The following is an 8,795-nucleotide window of genomic DNA, read 5'->3' as shown; positions in this document are numbered from 1 at the left end:
CATTCGACTATACGGGTCAAGCCCGGGATTTACGGGAACTCCCGGGTTTTCGTTTGCCGGCGATTAAACTCTTTTTATTCAGCGTCTCATCAAAAATGAAATCATTTTTGAAAACTACAAGTCTCATGCGTTTTAGTGGTGAAAAAATAATTTAAAAAATCGTTCGGAAAATGAGTTTACTCCCTGGGTACTTTCTTTGTATACATTCGACTATACGGGCCGAGTCCGGGATATACGGCAAAGCGCGGGTTTTCGTTTGCCGGCGATTAAACTCCTTTTATTCAGCGTCTCATCAAAAATGAAATCATTTTTGAAAACTACAAGTCTCATGCGTCTTAGTGGTAAAAAAATAATTTAAAAAATCGTTCGGGAAATGAGTTTACTCCCTGGGTACTTTCTTTCTATACATTCGACTATACGGGTCAAGCCCGGGATTTACGGGAACTCCCGGGTTTTTGTTTGCCGGCGATTAAACTCCTTTTATTCAGCGTCTCATCAAAAATGAAATCATTTTTGAAAACTACAAGTCTTATGCGTTTTAGTGGTGGAAAAATGATTTAAAGAATCGTTCGGAAAATGAGTTTACTCCCTGGGTACTTTCTTTGTATACTTTTGACTATACGGGCCGAGTCCGGGATTTACGGGAAATCGCGGGTTTTCGTTTGCCGGCGATTAAACTCCTTTTATTCAGCGTCTCATCAAAAATGAAATCATATTTGAAAACTACAAGTCTCATGCGTTTTAGTGGTGAAAAATAATTTAAAGAATCGTCCGGGAAATGAGTTTACTCCCTGCGTACTTTCTTTGTATACATTTGACTATACGGGCCGAGTCTGGGATTTACGGGAAATCGCGGGTTTTCGTTTGCCGGAGATTAAACTCCTTTTATTCAGCGTCTCATCAAGAATGAAATCGTTTTTGAAAACTACAAGTCTCATGCGTCTTAGTGGTAAAAAAATAATTTAAAAAATCGTTCGGGAAATGAGTTTACTCCCTGGGTACTTTCTTTGTATACTTTTGACTATACGGGCCGAGTCCGGGATTTACGGGAAATCACGGGTTTTCGTTTGCCGGCGATTAAACTCCTTTTATTCAGCGTCTCATCAAAAATGAAATCATTTTTGAAAACTACAAGTCTCATGCGTCTTAGTGGTAAAAAAATAATTTAAAAAATCGTTCGGGAAATGAGTTTACTCCCTGGGTACTTTCTTTCTATACATTCGACTATACGGGTCAAGCCCGGGATTTACGGGAACTCCCGGGTTTTCGTTTGCCGGCGATTAAACTCTTTTTATTCAGCGTCTCATCAAAAATGAAATCATTTTTGAAAACTACAAGTCTCATGCGTTTTTGTGGTGAAAAAATAATTTAAAAAATCGTTCGGGAAATGAGTTTACTCCCTGGGTACTTTCTTTGTATACATTCGACTATACGGGCCGAGTCCGGGATATTCGGCAAAGCCCGGGTTTTCGTTTGCCGGCGATTAAACTCCTTTTATTCAGCGTCTCATCAAAAATGAAATCATTTTTGAAAACTACAAGTCTCATGCGTCTTAGTGGTAAAAAAATAATTTAAAAAATCGTTCGGAAAATGAGTTTACTCCCTGGGTACTTTCTTTCTATACATTCGACTATACGGGTCAAGCCCGGGATTTACGAGAACTCCCGGGTTTTCGTTTGCCGGCGATTAAACTCTTTTTATTCAGCGTCTCATCAAAAATGAAATCATTTTTGAAAACTACAAGTCTCATGCGTTTTAGTGGTGAAAAAATAATTTAAAAAATCGTTCGGAAAATGAGTTTACTCCCTGGGTACTTTCTTTCTATACATTCGACTATACGGGTGAAGCCCGGGATTTACGGGAACTCCCGGGTATTCGTTTGCCGGCGATTAAACTCTTTTTATTCAGCGTCTCATCAAAAATGAAATCATTTTTGAAAACTACAAGTCTCATGCGTTTTAGTGGTGAAAAAATAATTTAAAAAATCGTTCGGAAAATGAGTTTACTCCCTGGGTACTTTCTTTGTATACATTCGACTATACGGGCCGAGTCCGGGATATACGGCAAAGCGCGGGTTTTCGTTTGCCGGCGATTAAACTCCTTTTATTCAGCGTCTCATCAAAAATGAAATCATTTTTGAAAACTACAAGTCTCATGCGTCGTAGTGGTAAAAAAATAATTTTAAAAATCGTTCGGGAAATGAGTTTACTCCCTGGGTACTTTCTTTCTATACATTCGACTATACGGGTCAAGCCCGGGATTTACGAGAACTCCCGGGTTTTCGTTTGCCGGCGATTAAACTCTTTTTATTCAGCGTCTCATCAAAAATGAAATCATTTTTGAAAACTACAAGTCTCATGCGTTTTAGTGGTGAAAAAATAATTTAAAAAATCGTTCGGAAAATGAGTTTACTCCCTGGGTACTTTCTTTGTATACTTTTGACTATACGGGCCGAGTCCGGGATTTACGGGAAATCGCGGGTTTTCCTTTGCCGGCGATTAAACTCCTTTTATTCAGCGTCTCATCAAAAATGAAATCATTTTTGAAAACTACAAGTCTCATGCGTCTTAGTGGTAAAAAAATAATTTAAAAAATCGTTCGGGAAATGAGTTTACTCCCTGGGTACTTTCTTTGTATACATTCGACTATACGGGCCAAGCCCGGGATTTACGGGAAATCGCGGGTTTTCGTTTGCCGGCGATTAAACTTCTTTTATTCAGCGTCTCATCAAAAATGAAATCATTTTTGAAAACTACAAGACTCATGCGTTTTAGTGGTGAAAATATAATTTAAAGAATCGTTTGGGAAATGAGTTTATTCCCTGCGTACTTTCTTTGTATACATTCGACTATACCGGCCGGTTCCGGGATTTAGGGTAAATCGCGGGTTTTCGTTTGCCAGCGATTAAACTTCTTTTATTCAGCGTCTCATCAAAAATGAAATTATTTTTGAAAACTACAAGTCTCATGCGTTTTAGTGGTGAAAAATAATTTAAAGAATCGTTCGGGAAATGAGTTTACTCCCTGCGTACTTTCTTTGTATACATTTGACTATACGGGCCGAGTCTGGGATTTACGGGAAATCGCGGGTTTTCGTTTGCCGGAGATTAATCTCCTTTTATTCAGCGTCTCATCAAGAATGAAATCGTTTTTGAAAACTACAAGTCTTATGCGATTTAGTGGTAAAAAATGAATTTAAAAAATCGTTCGGGAAATGAGTTTACTCCCAGTTTACTTTCTTTCTATACATTCGACTATACGGGTCAAGCCCGGGATTTACGGGAACTCCCGGGTTTTTGTTTGCCGGCGATTAAACTCCTTTTATTCAGCGTCTCATCAAAAATGAAATCATTTTTAAAAACTACAAGTCTTATGCGTTTTAGTGGTGGAAAAATGATTTAAAGAATCGTTCGGGAAATGAGTTTACTCCCTGGGTACTTTCTTTGTATACTTTTGACTATACGGGCCGAGTCCGGGATTTACGGGAAATCGCGGGTTTTCGTTTGCCGGCGATTAAACTTCTTTTATTCAGCGACTCATCAAAAATGAAATTATTTTTGAAAACTACAAGTCTCATGCGTTTTAGTGGTGAAAAATAATTTAAAGAATCGTTCGGGAAATGAGTTTACTCCCTGCGTACTTTCTTTGTATACATTTGACTATACGGGCCGAGTCTGGGATTTACGGGAAATCGCGGGTTTTCGTTTGCCGGAGATTAAACTCCTTTTATTCAGCGTCTCATCAAAAATGAAATTATTTTTGAAAACTACAAGTCTCATGCGTTTTAGTGGTGAAAAATAATTTAAAGAATCGTTCGGGAAATGAGTTTACTCCCTGCGTACTTTCTTTGTATACATTTGACTATACGGGCCGAGTCTGGGATTTACGGGAAATCGCGGGTTTTCGTTTGCCGGAGATTAAACTCCTTTTATTCAGCGTCTCATCAAGAATGAAATCGTTTTTGAAAACTACAAGTCTTATGCGATTTAGTGGTAAAAAATGAATTTAAAAAATCGTTCGGGAAATGAGTTTACTCCCAGTTTACTTTCTTTCTATACATTCGACTATACGGGTCAAGCCCGGGATTTACAGGAACTCCCGGGGTTTTGTTTGCCGGCGATTAAACTCCTTTTATTCAGCGTCTCATCAAAAATGAAATCATTTTTAAAAACTACAAGTCTTATGCGTTTTAGTGGTGGAAAAATGATTTAAAGAATCGTTCGGGAAATGAGTTTACTCCCTGGGTACTTTCTTTGTATACTTTTGACTATACGGGCCGAGTCCGGGATTTACGGGAAATGGCGGGTTTTCGTTTGCCGGCGATTAAACTCCTTTTATTCAGCGTCTCATTAAAAATGAAATCATATTTGAAAACTACAAGTCTCATGCGTCTTAGTGGTAAAAAAATAATTTAAAAAATCGTTCGGGAAATGAGTTTACTCCCTGGGTACTTTCTTTGTATACATTCGACTATACGGGCCAAGCACGGGAATTACGGGAAATCGCGGGTTTTCGTTTGCCGGCGATTAAACTTCTTTTATTCAGCGACTCATCAAAAATGAAATTATTTTTGAAAACTACAAGTCTCATGCGTTTTAGTGGTGAAAAATAATTTAAAGAATCGTTCGGGAAATGAGTTTACTCCCTGCGTACTTTCTTTGTATACATTTGACTATACGGGCCGAGTCTGGGATTTACGGGAAATCGCGGGTTTTCGTTTGCCGGAGATTAAACTCCTTTTATTCAGCGTCTCATCAAGAATGAAATCGTTTTTGAAAACTACAAGTCTCATGCGTCTTAGTGGTAAAAAAATAATTTAAAAAATCGTTCGGGAAATGAGTTTACTCCCTGGGTACTTTCTTTGTATACTTTTGACTATACGGGCCGAGTCCGGGATTTACGGGGAATCGCGGGTTTTCGTTTGCCGGCGATTAAACTCCTTTTATTCAGCGTCTCATCAAAAATGAAATCATTTTTGAAAACTACAAGTCTCATGCGTTTTAGTGGTGAAAAAATAATTTAAAAAATCGTTCGGAAAATGAGTTTACTCCCTGGGTACTTTCTTTGTATACATTCGACTATACGGGCCGAGTCCGGGATATACGGCAAAGCGCGGGTTTTCGTTTGCCGGCAATTAAACTCCTTTTATTCAGCGTCTCATCAAAAATGAAATCATTTTTGAAAACTACAAGTCTCATGCGTCTTAGTGGTAAAAAAATAATTTAAAAAATCGTTCGGGAAATGAGTTTACTCCCTGGGTACTTTCTTTCTATACATTCGACTATACGGGTCAAGCCCGGGATTTACGAGAACTCCCGGGTTTTCGTTTGCCGGCGATTAAACTCTTTTTATTCAGCGTCTCATCAAAAATGAAATCATTTTTGAAAACTACAAGTCTCATGCGTTTTAGTGGTGAAAAAATAATTTAAAAAATCGTTCGGAAAATGAGTTTACTCCCTGGGTACTTTCTTTGTATACATTCGACTATACGAGCCGAGTCCGGGATATACGGGAAAGCGCGGGTTTTCGTTTGCCGGCGATTGAACTCCTTTTATTCAGCGTCTCATCAAAAATGAAATCAGTTTTGAAAACTATAAGTCTCATGCGTTTTAGTGGTAAAAAAATAATTTAAAGAATCGTTCGGGAAATGAGTTTACTCCCTGGGTACTTTCTTTGTATACTTTTGACTATACGGGCCGAGTCCGGGATTTACGGGAAATCGCGGGTTTGCCTTTGCCGGCGATTAAACTCCTTTTATTCAGCGTCTCATCAAAAATGAAATCATTTTTGAAAACTACAAGTCTCATGCGTCTTAGTGGTAAAAAAATAATTTAAAAAATCGTTCGGGAAATGAGTTTACTCCCTGGGTACTTTCTTTGTATACATTCGACTATACGGGCCAAGCCCGGGATTTACGGGAAATCGCGGGTTTTCGTTTGCCGGCGATTAAACTTCTTTTATTCAGCGTCTCATCAAAAATGAAATCATTTTTGAAAACTACAAGACTCTTGCGTTTTAGTGGTGAAAATATAATTTAAAGAATCGTTCGGGAAATGAGTTTATTCCCTGCGTACTTTCTTTGTATACATTCGACTATACCGGCCGGTTCCGGGATTTAGGGTAAATCGCGGGTTTTCGTTTGCCGGAGATTAAACTCCTTTTATTCATCGTCTCATCAAAAATGAAATCAGTTTTCAAAACTACAAGTCTTATGCGTTTTAGTGGTGGAAAAATGATTTAAAGAATCGTTCGGGAAATGAGTTTACTCCCTGGGTACTTTCTTTCTATACATTTGACTATACGGGTCAAGCCCGGGATTTACGGGAACTCCCGGGTTTTCGTTTGCCGGCGATTAAACTCTTTTTATTCAGCGTCTCATCAAAAATGAAATCATTTTTGAAAACTACAAGTCTCATGCGTTTTAGTGGTGAAAAAATAATTTAAAAAATCGTTCGGAAAATGAGTTTACTCCCTGGGTACTTTCTTTGTATACATTCGACTATACGGGCCGAGTCCGGGATATACGGCAAAGCGCGGGTTTTCGTTTGCCGGCGATTAAACTCCTTTTATTCAGCGTCTCATCAAAAATGAAATCATTTTTGAAAACTACAAGTCTCATGCGTCTTAGTGGTAAAAAAATAATTTAAAAAATCGTTCGGGAAATGAGTTTACTCCCTGGGTACTTTCTTTCTATACATTCGACTATACGGGTCAAGCCCGGGATTTACGAGAACTCCCGGGTTTTCGTTTGCCGGCGATTAAACTCTTTTTATTCAGCGTCTCATCAAAAATGAAATCATTTTTGAAAACTACAAGTCTCATGCGTTTTAGTGGTGAAAAAATAATTTAAAAAATCGTTCGGAAAATGAGTTTACTCCCTGGGTACTTTCTTTGTATACATTCGACTATACGGGCCGAGTCCGGGATATACGGGAAAGCGCGGGTTTTCGTTTGCCGGCGATTGAACTCCTTTTATTCAGCGTCTCATCAAAAATGAAATCAGTTTTGAAAACTATAAGTCTCATGCGTTTTAGTGGTAAAAAAATAATTTAAAGAATCGTTCGGGAAATGAGTTTACTCCCTGGGTACTTTCTTTGTATACTTTTGACTATACGGGCCGAGTCCGGGATTTACGGGAAATCGCGGGTTTGCCTTTGCCGGCGATTAAACTCCTTTTATTCAGCGTCTCATCAAAAATGAAATCATTTTTGAAAACCACAAGTCTCATGCGTCTTAGTGGTAAAAAAATAATTTAAAAAATCGTTCGGGAAATGAGTTTACTCCCTGGGTACTTTCTTTGTATACATTCGACTATACGGGCCAAGCCCGGGATTTACGGGAAATCGCGGGTTTTCGTTTGCCGGCGATTAAACTTCTTTTATTCAGCGTCTCATCAAAAATGAAATCATTTTTGAAAACTACAAGACTCTTGCGTTTTAGTGGTGAAAATATAATTTAAAGAATCGTTCGGGAAATGAGTTTATTCCCTGCGTACTTTCTTTGTATACATTCGACTATACCGGCCGGTTCCGGGATTTAGGGTAAATCGCGGGTTTTCGTTTGCCGGAGATTAAACTCCTTTTATTCATCGTCTCATCAAAAATGAAATCAGTTTTCAAAACTACAAGTCTTATGCGTTTTAGTGGTGGAAAAATGATTTAAAGAATCGTTCGGGAAATGAGTTTACTCCCTGGGTACTTTCTTTCTATACATTTGACTATACGGGTCAAGCCCGGGATTTACGGGAACTCCCGGGTTTTCGTTTGCCGGCGATTAAACTCTTTTTATTCAGCGTCTCATCAAAAATGAAATCATTTTTGAAAACTACAAGTCTCATGCGTTTTAGTGGTGAAAAAATAATTTAAAAAATCGTTCGGAAAATGAGTTTACTCCCTGGGTACTTTCTTTGTATACATTCGACTATACGGGCCGAGTCCGGGATATACGGCAAAGCGCGGGTTTTCGTTTGCCGGCGATTAAACTCCTTTTATTCAGCGTCTCATCAAAAATGAAATCATTTTTGAAAACTACAAGTCTCATGCGTCTTAGTGGTAAAAAAATAATTTAAAAAATCGTTCGGGAAATGAGTTTACTCCCTGGGTACTTTCTTTCTATACATTCGACTATACGGGTCAAGCCCGGGATTTACGAGAACTCCCGGGTTTTCGTTTGCCGGCGATTAAACTCTTTTTATTCAGCGTCTCATCAAAAATGAAATCATTTTTGAAAACTACAAGTCTCATGCGTTTTAGTGGTGAAAAAATAATTTAAAAAATCGTTCGGAAAATGAGTTTACTCCCTGGGTACTTTCTTTGTATACATTCGACTATACGGGCCGAGTCCGGGATATACGGGAAAGCGCGGGTTTTCGTTTGCCGGCGATTAAACTCCTTTTATTCAGCGTCTCATCAAAAATGAAATCAGTTTTGAAAACTATAAGTCTCATGCGTTTTAGTGGTAAAAAAATAATTTAAAGAATCGTGCGGGAAATGAGTTTACTTCCTGGGTACTTTCTTTGTATACTTTTGACTATACGGGCCGAGTCCGGGATTTACGGGAAATCGCGGGTTTTCCTTTGCCGGCGATTAAACTCCTTTTATTCAGCGTCTCATCAAAAATGAAATCATTTTTGAAAACTACAAGTCTCATGCGTCTTAGTGGTAAAAAAATAATTTAAAAAATCGTTCGGGAAATGAGTTTACTCCCTGGGTACTTTCTTTGTATACATTCGACTATACGGGCCAAGCCCGGGATTTACGGGAAATCGCGGGTTTTCGTTTGCCGGCGATTAAACTT

This window comes from Hydractinia symbiolongicarpus, chromosome 12, assembly GCF_029227915.1.
Source record: "Hydractinia symbiolongicarpus strain clone_291-10 chromosome 12, HSymV2.1, whole genome shotgun sequence".
Taxonomy (NCBI): domain Eukaryota; kingdom Metazoa; phylum Cnidaria; class Hydrozoa; order Anthoathecata; family Hydractiniidae; genus Hydractinia; species Hydractinia symbiolongicarpus.
Note: the sequence above shows the minus strand (reverse complement) of the source record.